Source organism: Ambystoma mexicanum, chromosome 9 (genome assembly GCF_040938575.1).
Source record: "Ambystoma mexicanum isolate Mex_15411 chromosome 9, UKY_AmexF1_1, whole genome shotgun sequence".
Lineage (NCBI taxonomy): Eukaryota > Metazoa > Chordata > Amphibia > Caudata > Ambystomatidae > Ambystoma > Ambystoma mexicanum.
In genome coordinates, this window is record NC_090931.1 from 1,026,959,700 (window position 1) to 1,026,983,531 (window position 23,832).

The window sequence follows — 23,832 nt, forward strand, 5'->3', positions numbered from 1 at the left end:
CTTTTATTACGCCTGAAGGAGTGTTTCTGTAGGCTGTGATTTGGGCTGGCTTCTGCTGCTGCTGTTTTTCAATGAGTAATAGAAATGGTTATGGAATTACTGAAGAATACTGAATATGATGAACACTTAAGGAGGGCGTTGGAGTGATTGAAGACGGCTGGCCTCAGAATATAAAGAGATAAGTGTATAAAAGGTTTGTAGGAAGTGGAATACTTAGGCCACAAAATCTCTGCCAAAGGACTAAGCCCACAAAACTATTTGGTGGATGCTGTGCAAATGGCACTAACCCCTGAAGACAAAGAGCAGTTAAGGTCATTTTAGGGTTGGCTGAATACTATCACAAATGTGTTAAGGATTTTGCAATCAAGTCCACACCAATACATGCTTTACTTTACAAAAGTGTAAAATGTGTCTAGCCTGGACCATGTGACACTGCATTTGACCGGATAAAAGAAGGCATGGTAAATGCTCTAGAGATGGGGGATTTCCATCCTGGTAGATAAACCTGTCTCACTGTGGATGGCATTGGAGTAGGACTTGGAGCAATATAATCACAGAGCATGTACAGGGAAGTGGAATGTATAATAGTTTAAGCCTCTAGGTCCTTAAGGGGGCAGAAAACAACTATTTGGTAGTGGAAAGAGAACCTATGGCTGTGCTTTGGTCAATTAATTATCTCAAATTGTATCTATTAGGGTCCTGCTTTGTTGTGAGATCAGATCACAAACCGCTGGTGAAAGTGTTTTCCAGTTAGGGATGGGAGTGTACATTTCCTAGGCTAGCCAGGTGTTTGTTAGGGTTAGAAATGTTCAATTTTGTGGTGCTGCATTTTCCAGGATAGAAAAATGCAACGTAGATTGCTTATCTCAGTAAACAAACCTGCAGTACTCATCTGAAGAGTCTGTTTTTGAAGGAGATGTGGTTGTGTCTTACATCTTTGAGTTAGCTATGAGTGCAAAGGAATGGAAGCAAGCAGAAGAAGATGATGTGCACTATGTTGTGTCAAGGAGTGGACGGTGAGTGGGTGCCCTGATAGAGAGATTTTGGATAGTAAATTTGATGCATGGTATGAAACAAAAAGTGAGTTGAGCCTCACAGGAGGGAAACTGAAAAGAGGAAGCAACATTGTTCCACCCAATGAATTGTAAGGCAGAACTATTAATCTGGCTCATGAATGTCATTTGGGTCGCAGCATTACCAAGAGGAGAATAAGAGAAAGCTATTGGTGGCGCAACATGGCATTCATGGTAGATAGGTCACTCAGGCAGTGTTTGAGGTGTGAATGCAGTGATAAGGCTAACATTTTGAGGGAGACACTTCTCATTCCAGTGCAAGTACCACCAGATCCCGGGTTGAAAGTAGTAGCTGACATAGTGGGACTAGTTCAGGGATTGGATAGGGGAATCAAATACATATTTTTACCTGCTAATTATCACTCAAAGTGGGTAGAATGGAGAGCCGTGACAGAAGCCACTAAATAGAGATTATCACATTTTTAAAGTCAGTGTTTTTTAGGGAGGGATTTCCTAAGGAGATTGTTACCAGTAATGGGCTACAGTTTACATGAGACATGATGAAGAAATACCTAGATAGTTTTACCATTAAACACATACACAATGCATTATACCATCTGTGGGAAATGATCTGGTCTGTGGAGTTTAATCAAAGGCCCCAACAAACAGAACTGAAGAACCCACTGGAAAAATGACCTGGCAGCCTTCACAAAAGGACCACCACATTAAAGGCAGGGTGTGGGGTGTCTGCAAGTAACACAAGGAAGTGCAATGTGAAACAGGTAACAGGTCTATCTGTCATTATAAAAGGAAAATAAGCCTTATAATTCATGGTGGCAGAAGAAATTCATAGGCCCGTTTCACATGAAAAGCTGGATTTTCAAACATTGAAACTTAAATGGCTTTGCTTGTTTATTTGCAGTTTGAAAGCAAGTCATGAGAAACATGTCCTCTGCTAACATAAAGATGTCAGGGAAAAGGCTTAGTGTGTATTGACAAGATGCAATGTATATAATGCTTCACATGTCAAATACCGGCAACAATTGAAAAGAAAAACCCACTTTGTTTCCATGGGTTACATGTACATTTCATTTCATTTAGGCCCAAAGCAGACCCTTTTGCTTGTTGTGTCACTTCACAGACAACTCACCCACTGCAAGCCCGTCTCTTGGTACCCTCAGCTATTTACAACTGAAATAAAGTATGGCGTGCTAAGATGTGTTGAAAACAAACTTTCTCCCCCAGACCAGATGTCTCTGAAGGCATAGCCAGTGCATGACGAAAATGTCAGAGGGGCCGCAATTAATAGAAGCTGTACTCTAAAAATATACAAGAAACTATGAGGTTTTTCAGATCGAAATGGTGGTCCACTTCAGATGACAGGACAGGATGCCAGAGGCAGCAGGGTCTTGTGACATCACTGGGCCAGCCTAGCTCATTATCTGCAAAGAGGCTAATAAAAACACAGTCCAGGAAGCTCTGGCCACATGCTGGCCAGTAATGGCAAATTACCTGTAGGAAGGAGAGCTCACATTTGCATAGCATGAAGATTTCCAATTCATTTTAAAGGACTAATTTATGTATTTTTCTCAGCAACCACAAGTCGCACTGCATTTATTTATGTGTCATTTTTATGATTTCGGGCGATTTCATTGAAATAAAATTAATCCACCTGCAATGTATGGAATTGTACAAGCGAAAATGTGTTACTGGCTGCTCGGAACATATCCCAAATGTAAGAGTTGGTGGACTGATGGAGTGTAAAATTAGGTATGTGGAGAGTATATTGCATTTTCCTATTGTGCTTATAGTATAAATGACATAAAATGTGCCACACGGCCGCGCAGCATGGTGAAGACCCGGCTGTCATTTTATTAAATTTCCCATCATTAGATGAAGCAGATTATATACATATTATGGAAGTTACTGGTAAATTATGAAGTTTTGCCACATAACTACTTTTTGACAAAAAGGTGACATAAAAAGGGGATTTCAAATGGAAGTAGCCATATTTCTGCCCTAGAATCCTAAACCAATCCTTAGAGAGTGTCAAAATCTGTTGATACCTCCCTCCCTTCCTCCTCATCTGTTTCTTCAGCAGAGTTTTCTTCTGGATCTCTCTTCTTTCTTCTAGCAGTACTTTGCTGGGTACTTCCCTTCTTTTCTTTCTTGTGATGTAAATAGGGTCTCTCTCCTCAGGATGCCACTCTGTCAGTAGGGAGTTCCCCAACAGAGTGGTCTCCCCTGGAGTAAGCCCCAAAACTACAGGGAAAAGCCTCCGGGCAGAAAAACCCTATATGTCCAACTTAGATGTTATGCACATGAAGATGAGATCATAGAAGAAGCAATATAGAAGCTGGAATTTGCTGATAAGGTTTAACCGATCCGTTGGTTCCGAAGGAAACGGTGAGAAGTGAAGTCTCCAGGAAAAACAGCTTCTTTAAACACTCTGGGAACAGAGTGCGAGCAGCAACCACCGGAGACGAGGCATCGAGAAGGGACGTCAGAGCTTCGGTGGATCCGAAGAAAAGACAGAGTACAGAAGAAAAGGCACGGAAAACCCAGAGGATCGGGGGACAGAACTGCTGAAACAAGCAGGATGAAAAACAAGGTAAGGCGACAAGGTAAGAGAACGCGGATGGACCGTGAAGGGAAAAAAAGGACGGAAAGGAGCAGGAAAGAAATAGAAGAAGAAAACTAAGAGGAAACAAAGGGCAGAACTCGCAAAGAGAGATGCAAACAAGAAGGACAAGTGATAAGGGGAGAGCGTGAAAGCACGGAAAGAATCCTAGGTGCAACTCACCAAGGCGCCGATGTTGTATCTGTATAAACCTGGTGGTGGCCATCTTGGAAAAAACAACTAGACCATTACCAACAGAACAGTGAAAAACGTGATGGAACGTCTAATGGCACCACAAGCTATCCCAGATTTTCTAAGAGGGCATGACAGTACAACCCCTCTTTCTCGGCGGTCCTCCCGGCTTTCCTGGGTGCCGCCTATGGAATCTCTGTATAAGAAGAGGGGCATGAATGTTAGTTCTTGGTTCCCAGGTATGTTCGGCCTCAGAGTACCCCTTCCAATGCACCAAGTATTGTAGTACTACTCTCCGGTACCTGGAGTCTACGAGATGGCAGACTTCATATTCTTCCTCTTCAGGTGGAGTAGAGAATTCAGGCTTTGGAATCTTTCATTGGTAAGGATCAGGGTGGTATTCCTTCAACAGGGCTGAGTGGAACACTGGGTGTATCCTTTTCATACTTGCTGCTAGACAGAGGCGGAACGCCACTGGATTTATACGTTCTTGAACTTGAAAAGGACCAATGCATCTGGGAGAAAACTTCCCTCTTCTAATCCATCTAGGTAGGAATCTGGTGGACAACCACACTCTTGTTTCTCTGTCCCAAGAAGGATTTGGCTGTCTGTCCTCATCTGCCTTCTTCTTGTAGCCCTTTCTGCTTTCTTCAAGTGTTTCGATGGCCTGTTTGTGGGTCTCCTTGATGGTATCTAGCAGATGTTCAATAGAAGGTATCTTAGAGGACGTTGACAGATTCAGAGGAAGGTGTCTGGGGTGATAACCATAGGTACACAGAAATGGGCTCATCCCTATGGCAGTATGTATAGTATTTTTGTAAGTAAATTCGGCCACATGAAGGAAACTGTTCAACTGATCTTGCTTATTTCAGCAAAAATAGCATAAGTACTGTTCTAAGGTAGCATTTAACCTTTCAGTCTGGCCATTACTTTGAGGATGATATCTTGAAGAGAGAGCCAGCTGAATACCCATCTGTTGATATAACAAAGACCAAAAGGAAGACGTGAATTGGGATCCACGATCAGACACGATAGTGACTGGGAGTCCGTGCAAGCGGACAATATCATTTAGAAAAAGTGTGGCCATCTGTGGGGCTGGTGGAAGACCTGGTAGAGGAGAAAAATATGCTAACTTGGAGAAAGTGTCTACAGTCATCATGATCCCAGTAAATCCTTCAGACTTAGGGAGGTCTACAATAAAGTCAGTAGAAATATGAGTCCATGGTTGAGAGGGAAGCGCTTCCTGCTGTAACAGCCCAACAGGTTTACTTGTCATATGTTTACCCAGAGCACCTGTTGGGCAGGTAGAAACATTGACTGCCACATCTCTCCGCATTTTTAGCCACCAAAAAAACTGTGATAGGAGGTCAGTGGTTGCCTTTTGTCCTTTGTGACCCGCTAAAGGGAAGACGTGACACCAGGCTAAAGCTTGATCCTGGAGTTTCTTGGTTGGCAGAAACAATGCTTGTCCCTTCAGGTAGAGGCCATCCTTTCAGAGAAGAGGAGTCTTTTGAAGAAGTGGAAATGCTGCTGGAACTGAATAGTCTCGTACGTCTTGAAGAAAGGTGTTGACCATAGCAATGATTTCCTTACCAGCAAGCAGCCTTTCGCCTCTGTGTGGTGAGTCAAACCCGTCTCCCTTGCTACGAGACAATGCGTCGGCTAGGGTGTTTTCTCTGCCAGGTATGTAAGTAAGAGTGAAATCAAGCTGAGAAAAGAAATATGGCCAGCGGGCATGACGAGCATTACGACACTCCATCTGTTGTAGGATTCCGAGATTGCGATTATCGGTTCTTACAGAGAAGCGATGTAATGCTCCTTGTAGAAGGTGATGCCATTCTTCACAAGCCTGGCGTATGGCTAACAGCTCCTTCTCTATCACTGGATAGTTGAGCTTGCTCGTGGTCAGGGTCCTGGAATGGTAAGCGATAGGGTGTTCACGCCCATCTTCCCCTTTCTGCAGGAGAACTGCCCCAACTGCCCCATCCGAGGCATCAGTCTCGACCACGAATGGGAGGCTTTGGTCGGGATGCCTGAGGATAGCTGCAGTGGTGAAGAAATGCTTGATATGCGTACAGGCCTTCTCGGCCTCTGGACTCCACTTTAACGGTACCCCTTTCTTCAGCAGAGCAGTGAGCAGAGCAGTGAGAGCCAAGACCTTGTCAGAAAGGTCGGCTATAAACCGACGATAAAAGTTTGCCAGGCCTAAAAAACGCTGGATGTCTTTCACAGTCTTTGGAGTTGGCCATTTCAGGATCGCCTGGATCTTGGCAGGATCCATCTGAATCTCATCGGCAGCCCAGGCAGGAGATAGAGGGTACCTCAAACATGCAATTCTCTGGTTTAGCATAAAGATGATTGAGTTGAAGACATGATTGCACCGTGCGAAAATGCCTGCCATGTTTCGGTGGTAGAGGATGAATACACCAGAATATCATCCAGATAGACCACCACACTTACAAATAGCAGATCAGAAAACAGTTTGTCCATGAATCTCTGGAAAACTGCAGGGGCATTGACCAATCCGAAAGGCATAACAGTATACTGGCCCAAGGGAGTTCTGAAAGCTGTTTTCCATTTGTCGCCAGATCTTATAGGCAACAAATGGTAGGCTCCCCTGTGGTCTAATTTTGTGAAAATAGAAGCCCCCCGAACAGCTTCCAGGATATCCTTGATTAGTGGCATGGGGTACCGGTCCTTGATGGTATGTTGATTTAGCCCACAATAGTCTATGCAAGGTCTTAACTCTGTGGATCCCTTCTTTGGAATGAAAAAATGTGATGCCCCAGCAGGGGATTTGGATTCTCGTATGAGCCCATGCTTCAAATTGGTCTCTAGATAATCTTTGAGGGCTTGACGTTCCGGAATGGAAAGTGGGTACATCCTACCAAAAGGAATGGATGCTCCAGGGATGGTATCTATAGCACAATCTTCAGCTCTGTGAGGAGGAAGGAGTTGATGAACCTTGTCTTCAAATACTCCTAGAAAATCCTGGTAATGGATGGGCACAGAACTGACAAGGACGATAGATCTGTCTCCCTGGACACCCTGGACGGGTACTGCCTTGGGGTAGTTCAAACAGTGGTCTCTGCAGTAGGAGGATGTAAAGGTTACTGTGTTATCAGCCGAGTCTATGGAAGGGTTGTGGCGATGCAGCCAAGGCATTCCCAGAATGATGGGTAAATGGGCTGCATTAATGAGATCAAACGCTACTTCCTCCTGATGTTTGAAGATGGGTGCCCGTATCGGGTGTGTCTCTCTCTCAATGGGTCCAGACAATAAGGGGGAACCATCAACGCCTTCCGCTGGAATCGGTTGGGTCTTTCGGCAAATAGGAAGTAGTTTTCTTCTGCCCAGCCTATGTCGAGGAAGTTGCCAGCTGCTCCACAATCTAGCATGGCTAGGGCTTCCCATATTCTGATGTCAGAAGATAATTTCACCTTTATAACCATAAGACGACTGTCTTCAGGAACTCTAGGTGCTTTGGAAAGTCTACAGGGACCGATGGCAATCATCCCCGACCTATCCCTGTTTAGGTTCGGGGGGCAGTGTTTCCCAACGGTCGTGGAGGAACCTCTTGACAGTTCCTTAAAAGAAGCTTCTGAGAGCTCCAACACATGCATAAGCCAAGTTCCTTTCTTCTTTTCCATTCTTCAGGGGTTAAGGATCCCTGCAAGGCTCTGATTTGCATCGGCTCATCTCCTGTAGGGGCTGCAGGCTTCTCACCCATCGGAGGACGGTTAACTAGAGGTGACGGGTTTGCGCAGTTTCGCCTTCTTTCAAGTCTTCTTTCCCCTAGATGGAATTCCATCTGTAGTGCAAGGGTTAATAACTCCTGGAAGGTCTGAGGTCGAGCCGTTCTTGCCAACCTATCCTTGATGTCTTTGTGGAGTCCACGGCAGAACAGCGTTTGTTGTTCCGAATCCAGCCATCCTGCGTTAGCTGTCAGATGCTGAAAAGCTGAGACGTAGGTCTGTACATCTTGTGAGCCCTGTCGAATGTCTAGCAAGGCTTCATATGTGGAGAATTGGACTTAAGGTTTCTCAAAATGGTTCTTGAAACATTGGGTAAACAAAGCATAGTCATTCATGAACGGATCAAATTGAGATATTAAGGGGGTCGCCCAGGATAGGGCATTGCCTACCAAGTTTGATACCAAAAATCCTACTCTGGCTCTGTTTGTCTCAAAAGCCTGAGACCGGAAGGTAAAGTACATAAGGCAGGCATCCAGGAATTCTTTCAAAGACTTGTGGTTGCCGTCGTACTTCCTGAAGGGTAACGGGTAGGGAGGTAGGTCACCCCGAGTTCCTTCATCCTTGGCTGCAACCTGCTGTTTTAAGGCTACATTCTCTCCAGTCAAGCCTTGTATGGCTGTAACTAGTTCATGGAACTGTTCCAATGAGGCCATAATGTCCTTTGGGCGTTGCACACTGTCAAGATCTGTTGATACCTGCCTCCCTTCCTCCTCACCTGTTTCTTCAGCAGAGTTTTCTTCTGGATCGCTCTTCTTTCTTCTAGCAGTCCTTTGCTGGGTACTGCCCTTCATTTCTTTCTTGTGATGTAAACAGGGTCTCTCTCCTCAGGATGCCACTCTGTTGGCAGGGAGATCCCCAACAGAGTGGTCTCCCCTTGAGTAAGTCCAAAAACTACAGGGAAAAGCCTCCGGGCAGAAAAACCCTATATGTCCAATTTAGATGTCATGCACGTGAAGATGAGATCATAGAAGAGGCAATATAGAAGCTGGAATTTGCTTATAAGGTTTAACCAATCCGTTGGTTCTGAAGGAAATGGTGAGAAGTGAAGTCTTCAGGAAAAACCGCTTCTTTAAACACTCTGGGAACAGAGTGCGAGCAGCAGCCACCGGATGTGAGGCATCAAGAAGGAACGGACTCTGGATGGGAGGCGTTCGCCTTGCCTGACAGGAGTAGCTTCCACTAGGATCAGAACTAAGAAAATCAGAGCTTTGGCGGATCTGAAACAAAGGGTGGAACTCCCAAAGAGAGATCCAAACAAGAAGGGCTAGAAAAGTACACTATTTCAAGTCATAAGGGGTGAGCGTGAAAGCACGGAAAGAATCCAAGGTGCAACGCAACGAGGCGCTGATGTTGTGTCTGTATAAACCTGGTGGTGGCCATCTTGGAAAAACAACTAGACCGTTACCAACAGAACGGTGGAAAACGTGATGGAACGTCTAGTGGCGCTGCCAGCTCTCCCAGATTTTCCAAGAGGGCATGACAGAGAGAGGCTGGACTTGGGCGAGAAAGAATGGTAACTTTCCAATCCTTGTTGTGAGAATTCTTAAGCACATGATTTGATTGTATTGTACAACTCTGGATTTGGTAGCAAAGGTTTCTCCTTTTGCATCGCTGAAAGGGAGAGAACTAGGTACATAACTGTGTCAAGGTTGGTTAGGTCTAGTGGTGGCAGTGCCTGTAGATCGCCACAGGATCATGCAGGTGATGAAGGAAGGGCAAGCAATGTACAAAAGATACTTTGAAGAAGAGCATAAGGCCAGAGAAAGGGAGTGGAAAGTAGAAGATTGGGTTTGGCAAACCAAACCCAGAATGAATGTCAAGTGTCAAGATTACTGGTTAGGGCGTCCTGTGAGGAATCTGAGGGCATCCTCACTTCTTTCTCCAGTATATCCTCCTCACATGTGGCCAGGGAAAGGCTGTTGCTATCAGATCCTGACCCTGGGGGTGGAAATGTGAGGGAGACACAGTGTCCCCCATTTCCCTTTTATAATGAGTCTGATATCCCCCAGGCCTTTGTAGCCTATTACCAGTCCCTTCCCTATTTTTCCAGTAGTTTATCTCCCAGTAAGCACCAGTCATGTGTTGGGATGACAAATCAGAGCCATACATCTTCTCTTTTGCGACTCTCTCACACACACACACACCAATTATGTACTCGGATGAGGAGGACACAAGAAAGAGCAATGCATAACTACAAAGTCGGCAATGAGCGGTGTAGTACATTTCAGACCAATCAACCTGGCAGGACGTTTAAAAGCGGCAAGAACATTGAAAATGGAGTCAGCTATGGAAGCAGGTCTAAGGACTGCTGGACAAGAGCAGACTTCTCTTGGAAGGCAGCATGTCAGACATTGTGCTCAAGAACCCCCGAAAGATGCAGCGTATATGCAGCGGTAAGCAAGGCTGAAGGAAGATAGAGGCCTCTGGAAGATCACAGAAAGGGAACTGGCATGACCAGGTGAAGCTGACGAGTAAGGCCTAAATTGTGAGAGACGCATCAGCAGTGGGAGCAAAGCCACAGAGAACCACTGTGGAGATGCAGCAAGGCGCTGCAGGAGAGTGAGAGAAATGCTTGTGGCAGCTGGAAACCTTGCTGGAACACCTTAAGCACCAACCAGTGACTCAACCTAGGCAGGAGGACACCAGGACAGCAGACGAGCAGGTAATGCTTGTGAAACCTTTAAATGATTTCAGATTCGAATGAAAGCAAGTACTTTTTGAATACCGATCCGAATGAAATGAAAGCAAACACTTTTTGAATATCGATCGAAGTGAAAGGAAGCCTTTTTGAATTCCGATCTGAAAGAAAGCAAGTGTGGTTGAATACCGATCTGATTGAAAGCAGTCTTGTGCAATTCCCTGATAAAATGGAACTGTGCACTTTTAGAGAACAAACATTTGCAAGTATCATACGAATTTAAGGAACTGTGTAACTTGCGAAAACAAGCATTGGCATGTTCCATGAGAATATGGGAAAGTGCAACAAGTAATGGTGACAAAACAAGTAGTGATAAAGCATCAGGAGGATGTGAAATGAGAATAAGTCAAGCAGCACAGTAAAGCTGAAACAGTGGCAACATTCATATGAAGAAGAAGCAAGTAAGGTGTGTCGGTTGCGTGACCTGTAATGGGTGAACAGGTGGGGGTCTGACAACTGCGCCTAGACCAAGTACACCCACCAAAGGAAAAGCCACTTGAATCACCCACAAGCTCTTGTGATTGAATATTAAGGAAAACATTGTGTGATGTGAATTAAGGAACTGAACTCTATGAAATTGGTGAAAGGTAACCAAGCCAGAAGAGCTGGGAAGTATCCAAAGAATTGTGCTGTTTTGGAAAGGTGAACAACTTGAAAGCTTGAGGAAGGGAACCGCTCTTTTTGTAACATGAACTATCTTGAACCTTGGGGAAGGGAATCCCCTTTCCAAATCAAGAGCTGGAAGAAGCTCTGAACTTTTATTTGAACAATTCACATTTTGATGCTGACATCCTTACATATTGCCTATACAATTTAATGTGAGGGCATGCATAGGTTTTGTACACAGACAGACATTTCTTTGGACTTCCTGACAGAGACTATCATTAGTTTCATTTAGGTAGGGAAATCCAACCTTAGCATAGTGCAAGTTAGGCCATTTTCCAACCCTCCTTTTGATTTAATAAAGGTTTATAACCCAAACTTTATTCAGTTGTCTGTGTCTACTTCATGAAGCCTTCACAGTCCCAAGGAAACTACGGCAATGAGACAAGTTGTTGGGATTGTAGAAGAAGGAGAGATGTGGCCAATGGTGAGATTGGTTCACTGCAATTGTATTGAAATTAAAGAGTTAAAAGGTCATGTGAGAGTGATTGAAAGCGAAATTCAGAGACAGGAGAATAGAGGAGAAATCATTATAGCTCCCAGAGAGACAAGGAGACCTAAATGGCTAAAGAATTTTAAATATGACAGAAGTGGGCAGGTGCATCGTCATTCTCAGCAATGAATTTTTGGTAGTTGAAAACTGAAGTTCCTTTTGTCATTTATTATGTGTATAAAGTTGTGCTTAAGGGAAGGGGATATTTTATGTGGGATTTTAAACTGATATCGAATATAATAGGGTGCATGTTCCAGAAGGGGGATTTGAAAGAGGACAAAGTATGGCAATTTACAGAGGGGGTGTGTTGTCTACAGTTGTTGAAATAAAGTACCTGTTCTTCTGTTCTTATATCCACTATTGTCCAGTGCCTGACTACAGCAGGGGCTTTTGGCTCCAGAGATGATGTAGACGTTAAGTGGAGCATTTTTTATGTTAAGAGGTACAGAGAGGAGGGTGACGAAGTGACTGGGGGCAGTGTTGTGTGTCAGATGCTGGAATAGCAGGCCTCATTACTGGATATGGCAGCATAATGAGCAACATGATTGCTAGCATCCAATGAGGCATGTTCTAAAGACTGTTTTGCATTTAGGTTACGCTGGATGCTGCATGTGCAGAGTGCTTAAAGCAAGCAGTCAATTAGTGTTTAGCATTTAAACTGTTAAAAAGGAATCTGTTTTGAATGTATGGTGCTCAGATGAAACCAGTCACAATCATTTAGGGTCAGCTCGAGCTGCAATAATCAAATTCCATGCGCAAAAAAGCAATACTATCCTTGGATCATTTGGAATGCAAAGCTATGAAAAACATTCTCCCACGAAATATGGATTGCTGTATGATCTGCTTGAGCAACTGTAATCAAAGCCATAACACGAGCGGGCAGGGCGGGTCAAACAGCCCCAGGCCTCGTATATGTAGGGGCCCCACACAGGGCCCTATTCTCACGCCCTAGCCAGCAGAGTGTAGTTAACATCTACATCTGAATTAATTCTCGCTTTAGCTGAAGGTGTCCTGAAATAGGCTCATTTGCCAGGCATTGGTAATATGAAAAGCTCTTTTTGTTTTGATCATGCATCGCTACTCATAACTTTATTTCAGTCCAAATCCTCACTGGTTCTATGAGGCCATTCTGTTATTTCTGGGTTTCCACACAGTGTAAACATGTTCTCTTGCACACTAGAGAACACGATTATGTGTTTGTACCCTTGTAAGCTTGCCTGTTGCCTTTTCACAGTCTGACCCAGTGAATCACGTTCCAAGGGAAATAAGAGTCTATCTCATGCTGTATGAATATGTCTTTGTTGAACGGTTTACGGTCCAAAGCACGATATTAAGCCTACCCTTATGTGAATTAATTCCAATTATATTTGACACGTTGGCAAACTCGTAGAGCGATGCATGACCCCCCATGTGCATTCATGCCAATCGGGGTTGACACAGTCCACATGCAAACACATGGAGCACAAAACAAATGAAACCTTTTCAGTTGCATTTGACTCTGATTGAAGTAAACAGGAGTCAGCTGCAAATTACACATGGAACGCATTGCCATAGCCCGTAAGCTCTCTTACCTTTAAAAACATTTTTTACAGAGATAACATGAAGACTTACCAAATGCTTTATTTGTTTTCTTGTTTTGCTTTTTTCGCATTGTATTGAAAAATCCTAACTCAGTGTTTAAAGCTAAAATGAATTATCGCTGCATTTGTATGCGCAATGGACATTATCTGCATTTCTCATATTATTGTGAAAACAAGAGAACACACAGGTTCTTAAAAATAACAAAGCTGTTTGTTAAACACATTTTAAGAAGACTCATTGCATACAGAATAACTTGCATTCTCTGACAATATGCATTCTTAGGGTTCTTGTAACATGAATAATTCCATATTTTCCAAGAGTCGTTCTACCTTAAAATGTGTCAATCAGCCATTTTTACAGTCTGATAGCATGAAAGAAAAAATGGTATACTCACATGTGTCACTAATATGAAACAAGAAAACAGTAAGGTAAACTGCTTCAAAGTGCGCTAAGCCAACACAGCTCACACTCTGACACACTGTACGAGCGCGATAGAATTAAAATATCAATATCAAAATCAATAACACTATTATTAATCACTGGTGAGCTGCAGACCTGCTTGATATAGGTCCTACTCAAGACCTAAGAACACATAATAAGGTAAGAAATAAACCAGTGTTCTGCGCTCATCATAAATTTAAATATTTTCAAGGTAATTTCCTATCAAAATGAATCTAATATTCATTGAGAATGTACAGTAATGTAAAATAGCCCTCTTTCTCCTAAAATATAATAATCTTACAGTAATGAAACACAAATGGTAATTCTCAAAAGTTAGATTTAATTTTCATTGCCACAGTCAACACGTGTTTCGAACCATTGTCTTTTTCAGGGCTGAATCAAATACTGTACCTTAAAACATTCCATTATGTATGCGAGTACTATTCCGTATTATGACATAAGGGTAAGTGGAATCATTTGTTCAGGCTTCTTCTTGAGAGCCGTTGAGGAGTCTTTTTGCATCCTATACTGCTAGTTGCAATTTCAATATATAGTTGTTCAGTTCTGGATTAATAACTCATTGTTTACTAGGATGCCCTTTTTGGAATCACCTGACAGACCATGTGCGACCCCTGAGGTCTTCCTTGCTACCCCTGTGGTCTCCCTTGCAACCCTTACATTCTTTTCTAAATGTAAGCTCCTGGGCTGTGGCCAGCGCCCTGTGGCTCTTTATTTTTGGAGTGGCTGGCTTTCTTGTTCAGGCCTCTTAAAAAAACAGGGGGTTCCACAATTGTAACACTTTGAGCAGTGATCCTAAACAACAAAGATTAGGAATAACAAATAATTTGTCTTTCTGGAATTCCTTACAATAATTGCGAGACTTATTAAAGGTACAGGCACAGGGTGTGCATCAGAGAGTTAGTCTGTTCTTAAACACCTCAACTGAGCCTTTCATCCTTCTCAGGTCAATAAATGAGTACCAGCATAGGTTGGGTGATATTGTTTGTATATTTGTTCTATATTAAATGCTTAAACGTAAGTGCTATATAATAATGGTCCTAAGTGAAAACATAGATTCCATGGGACCAAAAAAAAAATGATTGATCTTTCAGGTGAGTGTCTGTGTGTTTGTCTGTGTGAGTGTTTTTGTGAGTATATGTGTGCGGATTTAGTGTGTGTTGTGCTGGGAAGGAGGATTTTGGGGGGTAAAACCCCCGTTTAACATAGAAACTGGTAGGAGAGGGAGGGTGGGGAAGAGGTAATCTTGGAGGGGAAGACGGAAGGTTGTCATATTGCCGTATTTAAAAGCCAACACAAAAACAGCCACAAAAAATCAGTCTGTTTTGAGTTCGTTCTTTTAAATAAGGTATTATCACATAGAACCATAATAACACATCATTATCGTTTGGCCTTGGACTTCTGCTTGCATTCACAGTAATTTGGTAATATGGGCCGATACACACTGATATTAATGATGCATATGGTGATCCATTCTTGTATGAAATGTATATCACATTATAGTGATATCGTAACCATATTGTTCTAGTGTACTTGCTGTGTGATGCCACTCACTGTTTTGCTAAGGAGTGAAAGGATGTGTTTCACTGCTTCCCATCATGTCACTTCAGGGTGGGGGACAAATGACATCACTTCCTGTGATGTCATCAGAGGTCAAAGGATGTGTGATTTCACTTCCGTTAACCCTGGTATTTTGGTGAAATGACATTCCTGGGGCCAAGCTGCAAACCCATTTCTTCTAACTTTGCATCCTTGGCCCACATCTTTTCCTCGCAGACCCTTGATTTAGTGATGAAGACAATATATCGTCTGCTACCAGAACCGCTGATGACAATATACCTACCTCGGGGTGCATCGGCATTTGCGCAATTTTCAATGTACTTTGAACTCCAACCTGTACTCAAGGAAACCTCTCCTTCCAAGAGGCCACATGCTTCACTACATCAATGCACTACTCCGTGTTGAATGGGCCGAATTTACAAATGTTTTTATAATGGGATTGTGCCATTGTAAATTGCTTTTGTAAATCAAGCCCAATGACTTCACTAGTGCAATGCCCTGATTTTTCACCTCTGCTGAAAAGCTCATAGAAGCAGTTTGGTGAACCTTAAAAAGCTCAATTTTTGGTTTTGGTGAATTTTTGTGCCGCTTGTGCCACAAATTGCTGAAAACATTGATACAGAAGAGACAGGGAATGGGGGCTCTGAACAGAGAATGTCTGGTTGGCATAGCAACGGGCAATGCCGTGGCATGAAACACCAAATCACTAAAATCTATTTTTCTTACACTCCTCTGCCATACTACCCAATGAGAAGTTCCCTAACAATGTTTGCTCCAATCAACAGCTCTGTTAGAAAGAAGTCGGGAGCTTTGCTTTCCATTTCCCCGATCCGCAGTGATTTCATGTTGGGCTATTTTGGGCTAATTTCCATGTACAATTGGCTACTTTTGACAACAGAGGTTGCCTTTCTACACACACCCCACACCCACTCCCACGCCCACTCTCTCTACCACCCACCCCCACTTCTTCTCCACCCACCCACCTTACTCCTACTATCTCTACCCCCGTCCAGCCACCCCACCTCCATTAAAGTAGATGGTTTAGTTTGGTTTGGGCTATTTTGGCCAACTTTCCACAAGCACTCTCAAAGCTGCTTTGTTCTTCATGTTTTTTCCACCTAACCAATTACCATCACCCATCCACCCCACTCCTCCTCTCTCTAACCCCACCCACTCACCTGCCCCCTACCCACTCTATCCTCACCCACCCAAACCCTACACTCTCTACCTCTACCCACACTAACTCCATCCTGTCTATCACCAACCACCCAGCCTACCCCCATCTTCTCTACTCCTACCCACCCTACCCCAACTCTCTCCACCATACCCACCCTATCCCACTCTCTCTACCCCCACACGCCCAATCCCCACCCTCTCTAACCTCACCCACCCAACACCCACTCTCTCTACCCCACCCTGTCTTCCCCACCCACCCAATCCTACTCTTGCTACCCCCACTCTCTCTACCCACTCTCACTACCTCCACCAACCCATGCTACCCCCACTTTCTCTACTCCAACCCATCCACCCTATACCCGCTATCTCTACCCCCACCAGCCCACCCTATCTCCACTCTCTCTACCCCATAAAACTCGCTCATCCCACAAACCGTACCCCCACCCACTCGACCCCCATCCAGCAACCTTACCACCACACTCTTTACCCGCCCCCACCCACCCTATCCCCACCCTCTCTACCTCCACTCTCTCAAACCTCCACCCACCCAACCTCCACTGTCTCTACCTCACATATCAACCCTACCTATACTCTCTCTACTCCACCCACCCAACATCCACTCTCTCTACCAAGCCCACCCCACCCACCCGCACTTTCTCTACTGCCCTACCCCCACCTACCCTACCCCCATCCAACCTATACCCACTCTCTCTACCCCCACCCATCCTACTCCAACACTTTCTATCCCACCCCATCCACCCTACACCTACTCTTTCTACTGCCTCCCATCCACCCTAGCCACACCCTCTCTACTCACCCATCCTATCCTGAATCTCTCTTCCCACCCACCTTACTACCACTCTCTCTACCCCTTCTCACCCACCCTACCCCACTTTTCCTACCCCTACCACCCACTGCACTCCCACTCTCTCTACCCCCAGCACCCATGTATCCCACTCTTTCTACCCCCACCCACCCTACCTCCACTCTCTCTACCACACTCACCCTACCTCCACTCTCTCTACCCCATCCACCCCACCCTTTCCCCACCTACTCAACATATCCCTACTCTCTCTACCCCCCACCCACCCTACCTGAACACTTTCTGCCCCACCCACCTACCCTACCCACCCATCTTCTCTACCCTCACCCATCCAATCTACCCCCTCTCTATCCACCACGCAATGACCTGCACTACACTCCCTTTAGACCCACCCTCACCCCACCCACCATACCCCAAACCATTCCACATAAACCCCCACACTCTCTACTGCAACCCACCCACCCTATCCACACCCTCTCTACCCCACCCATCCCACCCCAAATATCTCTTCCCACCCACCCTACTCCCACTCTCTCTATTGGCAAACACCCACCCTACCCCCACTCTCTCTACCCCCTGCACCCAACCTACCCCTCCTTATACCCCCACCTACCCACTCTACCCCCACTCTCTCAATCCAACCCACACAGTCTACCTCCACTCCTTCCACCGCACCCACTCAACACTCTTTCTATCCCATCCACTCACCCTACCGCCATTCTCTCTACACCACCCACCCTACTGCCACTCTCTCTACCCCACTCACCTTACCCCGAATATCTCTTCCCACCCACCCTCCTCCCACTCTCTCCACCCTACCCACCCACCCTACCCCCACTCTCTCCAACCCACGCACCCATCCTACACCCACTCTCTCTACCCCCAATCATCAGGTGAGCAGGCGCAAGTAGATATAGGTCACATGGCCTAAACCCCACCCACCTTCTTAGTCCTGCCTCTTCCATTTTGCTCTTTACTCTTAGATCCAGGACATCTCTCGCCCGGGTGTCCGAAGTCAAAGGCAGATGAAGAAAAGGGCAATTCCTGTTTGGTCCTGTTCTGACCGAGAGGATGCAGGGCCCGAAGCCCTGCTCAGACAACAGGTACGCACACTCTGACATGTGTTTTCTCCCTCCATCCCCACAGGCTATCCCCACCATCACAAGGCAACCAACATCAATGACATTGCCCCTCCTCTAAGGCATGGACTCTTTTTTTATCTTTTTTTTATTGATACAGCTGATTGCAATCAACTTTTCAATATATTTTATATATAAATATAAGAAAATAGAGAAAAGGAAAAGAAGGATACAAAAAGAAACACACAGAAAAAAAATTAAAATAAAGAAAACATTAAAACGATAATAAAAATCTTCATCAAGTCATTATGAATAATATCTTTGCCAAAATTAATTTTCAAATACAATAAAAATAAGAAATTAAACTGCAATACTTATTCAAGTCCATATTCTTAAGAAAGTTTATTATGGCATAGCCCAACTTTCTGTTGTCAACTTGTATCAATCTTCGCCACAAGTCTTCCTTGTTAAACAAGAATATATCTTTGAATAGATCTTTAAAGTGATATGCCCTAATTTCTGATAGACATCCACATTTTGTCATTAGATGTTTCATTGATTTGTTTGGTAATTTACAATACTGACAGACATTCTCTTCATGTTGAATGATTTTACGTCTCGCTTTCAATTCATTGGTGTAACATAGATTCAATCGGAATCTCATAATGCCTGTTCTACAAGTTAGGCTGGGAGATTTTATCAGATATGACATGAGTTGTCCGTATTTCTTTATATTATAAAGATTGGAATCAAAGTCTTTGTATGTAATGCATTGATCGCTGGTTTTTATCCAATCAGCTTGCCATATCTTTAGCTTGGTTTTATCTGGATTGGCTATTAAAAGTTCGACTGCAGCATCGGCTTCTTGTGGAATAAATTCCACTGATCTCCTCCGTAGTCTGATGAATTTTTGAGACAAAGTAGTTAAATAACTCACCATGGATGACAATACATTATATGTGTCTTTAGCTGTGATGCATTTACTACATAGTGCACATTTTCTCCACTTATACATTGCAGACAGTGTGGAATCAGAAAATACAATATTAAGGCTTTTACACCATGCAAAGAGAAATACACCAACACGGGCTTGTAAAGATTCCCAGAATCTTTATTGCAATACTGTACAGTTTACAAAACAAAGTTCACAAATAGCTATTTGGCCGTCAATACATCACAGAGACCACCAGCAGGGTTCAATGTGAGCAGTGAACAGGAATTGCTAGCTGGACATCAGCGTATTTATACAGTTTCTTTTTAATGATGTCCAGCCTCCTACAAGTTAATCATGTACTGGGCTAGGGTCGCGCCAGGTTCATTCCTAATTTACATATCTCGTGCATGCGGTATACTTTTTAATACATTTGCTAACAAACACTATTATTCTCTGGGTTTAACTTTACACTCTTTACACATTGCTTTAATGCAGGTCAAACAGGTGTTTTGCATGACATGTTCAAATAGAGTTATTGTTCTTATATACTTGTAGGTTAACATCGCTGATTCAAGTAATCCCCTGATCCCGAGGTCAACAAAGGACAAGGTCTACATGACCCTAACATGTAGCCTGCAGTCAGGTTGGACATTAACTCTCCTACAGAGGTTGAAGAGGTTAAAGCAAGAACAAGAGAACACAGGTCGGCCATTTTAGGCCACAAGGTGACTTTGCACAATAAATTAAAATGGCGGCCTTAACCTAAAATGGAGGCTTGATTCACTTAAGGTCGCGACCTTGCAATACGGATTTCCTTGCAAAGCGACTGGGCATAGGTCAACATATACAATGAGGACGAAACAATATTATATCAGTTTTAACAACAGGGAAAGAAGTCCCAATTTGTGAGATAAAATTGGCATTGATTCAGATTTCGGCAACTGCAAAACTGCTCTCCAGTATCGGGCTTCCATCTTTTGCCAGTAGAGATCAGATTTCACTGGTTTGGTTTCACCACCGTAGAGAATAACAGGTATAACTTTTTTTGTAGTATGTTAACACTGGGATGAACAAAAATGTACCATATTTCGCATTGATGATTCTCGATTGGGAGATGGCAGTCGTAATTTTACTTTTGATTGTCACTTCATAAGGCTTGTCTTTGGGATGATTATTAATATTTAATCCCAGATAACTATATGCGTTGGTTATCGGGAGTACCTGTTCCAGTAGATGCCAAATTCCTAGTCTTTGCCACTTTTTAAGTTGAGCATGTTGCACTATTTCTGACTTCTTGATGTTTAAAGTCAGACAATTCTTTTGAGCATATTCTCCTAGTGTGTTTAATAACAGTTGCATGCTCCGCAGTGTTTTAGATATTAAGACTAGGTCATCGGCATATAACAACCATTGAATATGCTTCTCTCCTAGTTTTGGAGAGTCTGGCTTTATTTGTTTGAAGCTGTTGCCTATATAAGAGATATAGAAATTAAATAAAGCAGAAGCAAAGGTGCATCCTTGTTCAAGCCTTTGGCAGTGAAAATTGGATTGGTGAGTATACCATCTGTAGATATCCGAATTTGAACAGCGGTTCCCATGTGGAGTTGGTAGTTGTAATTTATTAAAAACTCTGGGCACTGTGCATCAATAAGTTTTTTTTATTTTCTTCAGCGTTCGCTTTTAAGATGTTGATTATTAATAGAATAATATTGGTTCCAATTCCGCGTACGAAACCCATTTGAAAGGGGTCAGTAAGATTATTTTCCTTCACCCATATATCAAACTCCTTGAGTAAAAGTCCAGTAAAAAGTTTTCTTGGCATGTCAAACAGTGCGATGGGTCTGTAAACTGCAGGATCAGATCTATCTCCTTTTTTGAAGATAGGTATAATTATTGCTTTCCTCCAATAGCTTTAAAGATCACAGTCAGAATGTCAGCCCATCTTTCCGGATTAGATTTCAAGGTCCTATTAGATAGTCCATCCGCACCAGGAGCTCGAGAGGAAATCAGATTACAAATAGATTGTAAGATATCTTCCCGGTCGATGGTGAAAGTATGGGCCATCATGGTATGTTTAACATCAGACATAAAGTTCGGAAAAGGCGTTTTATAAGTGTTTTCATAATAGTCGAACCATCTTGCTTCAGATACTGCATTCATCAGCATCATTTCACCATCTTTTTGTAGAGTCACGTATCTTTGACTTCTGGTCCAATTTCTATAGTCACATTTTAGATGCTTGATTTCTAAATAATTTGTTTCTGAAGGAGATTTCATTAATCCTTATTTGTTTCCTTCGTGTGTTCTTTCTCATTTTTATTTGATCATCGAAGACGTGAGATGTCTGACTATTATTTCACCATTACTTGACTTAGTAGTCTTAAAAGGTTGCATGGATGAGATGTAAATATCTGGGTCGATATTTCCTTGATGTATATTTTTTTCAAGTCAAGGTCTGAGCAAAAGGAAATTAATTTCTTTGTTGTCATTTGATTCTGTTTCCTTCATTATTTATCACGAATAAAGCTGGGGTTTTAATTGTATTAACTGGTTTCGTGAGTTTTATGGCATCCTATTCCAGACAGTTGTTTATGATCACTCTGGTCATTATGTTTTATTTTTAAACTGTGGCACAATGTCATGAATGAGGAGTTGCAATAAATTAAATCTATTGTGGCTTCTTGCGTTCCTCTTTGCCATGTTTTTTTCCCAGCATATCCCCTGGCAGGGTTCCATTTAACATGATGAAAGAACTTTCTTTCATTAGATTGTTCCATCTGTCTTTTATTAGTTGCTCATTACCCTTCTCTTTTTTCAGAGGATGAAGGTTCAAATCACCCATTATTAATGTGTGTGTTATATTCTTGTCTAATATGATTGCTTCCAACACAATTTCCATTTGCTTAAAGAAATTAGTAGAGACAAGTTGGCACGGCCCCAGTATATGTTCAATAAGGCAATCTCCAGATGTTGTACAGTGATTTTTACCAGTTGAAAATGATTACTGGGGGACAGCCATGCTGTTATTGTGAAGCCTTTGCTTTTTTTGACAGCCACTAAAAGTCCCGATGTTGGCCTGCCCTGGGTGAAGTATCAGCAGGTATCATGCTTATGTCATATTGGTCCCAGACAGGCATGATATGCAACCAGGATTATTGGATGACTACAATTTCATGGAATTCCAATTCATGTGTGATGGAATTAATCAAATGACGATGACCTCTTGAATTCCATGACACCATGTGGTATGTTTCTCGTTCATGGGACAGTTATGCACGGTAATGGTGGTCTTGTTGTACTCTTTTAATGGAACCAAATGTTTTTTTTCTCTCCCATTTGGGCATTTCTCCCAAGAAAGGCTTTTTACCACCAGCATTTTGACAAGTGTCTTGCATATTTGAGTCTTCGTGATATATCATGAAGCCTAATATATTCAGGGCTGCAGCTTCTTTCAGCAAGACATTCAAGAACATCCTGGATTTCAAAGTGATGTGAGCGGCTGTTAAATCCGTATCATCAAAAAATGTACTCTATCTAGGTCATTAGAAGCAATAGTTCATAAATTTGGAATCTCATGGAATATATTTAAAATGCTGGCTCTGTTCAAATCATATTGTGCAAAGGGATGACTTCTGCAACATATCATTTGATGTTTACCGATATTCTGCGGTAATTTGGCAGATCGCTTCACTTGTGTTTCTTGTCTCTGATTCACAAAAGATATTTGGTTTGGATGTCGATTATTTCTGGTATCATTTCGTGGTGTTATCCAATCCCACGCAGAGTCTGGTGCCCTATTTTGGTTCTGCATAGAGTAAACCATACTTGAAGCATGACTTTTGATTGTTTGCTCCTGTACTATCATCCATTTCTTCTGTGGGATAGACAGATCTTTTGTTATATGTTCTTTTTGGAGGATCTCATGATTTATCTTATTATATATAGCCATACATGTTTGTATTTCTTCACGTACGTAATCGTGATCTATTCAATTGGGGTGGTTTATGTTATCCGTTGAATCTCTTGAGTTGAAGATTTTTTCTTGAGTAGGATTTATAGGAGGCTTCTTATTCTCTCTTTGTTCTTGATCCTCTAACATATTTTTTTTATCAGATTCTTCATTAATGTCATTTCTATTCAGATAGACACGTGGGCATGAGGATGGAGGTTTTATCAGTTGGTCTAAGGTTATCTTGATCAAATCTCGCTCATTATTTTCCTTACCATTCAGCATCCTTTACAACTCCTCTCGTACTTCTTTGATAGTTAGTGATATTTTAGGATCAGAGAATACAATATCCTTTATGAATTTCAATTTGTTGATTTACATGTTTATCAATTGATAAAACATATCCTGTTAGTGTTTTACATATCTGTTCTCGTATTTCTTTATTTGTTTCTTCTGTTGAGTTAGTTATAGAGGGTTGTTGAAGTATATTCTTTGTTGCATCGATGCTTTCAGTATTTCCTTCCTTAATTACTCCATCAATCTTTTTCATAGTGATTTGTTGTGGTTAGCAGACTATTCCTTATTTTTCACAAAGATTAGAGAAAGTTTAACTGCAGGTTTTACTGGTTTAAGAAATATCAACAGTTGATTTCGGAACCTTGTTATCATTCGTGTTCTCTTCTTCTTTAGTTTTCTCTATAATTTGTTTGTGAGATTTCTTTCTTTCTGTCTTTTCCTTTGATATCTGAACAGCCTGATTTTTTTTTCAATTTATGGATGAATCTATTAGATTCTCCAGTCTTGTTTTGCTTATTTTTGGCATTAAAAATGACATCA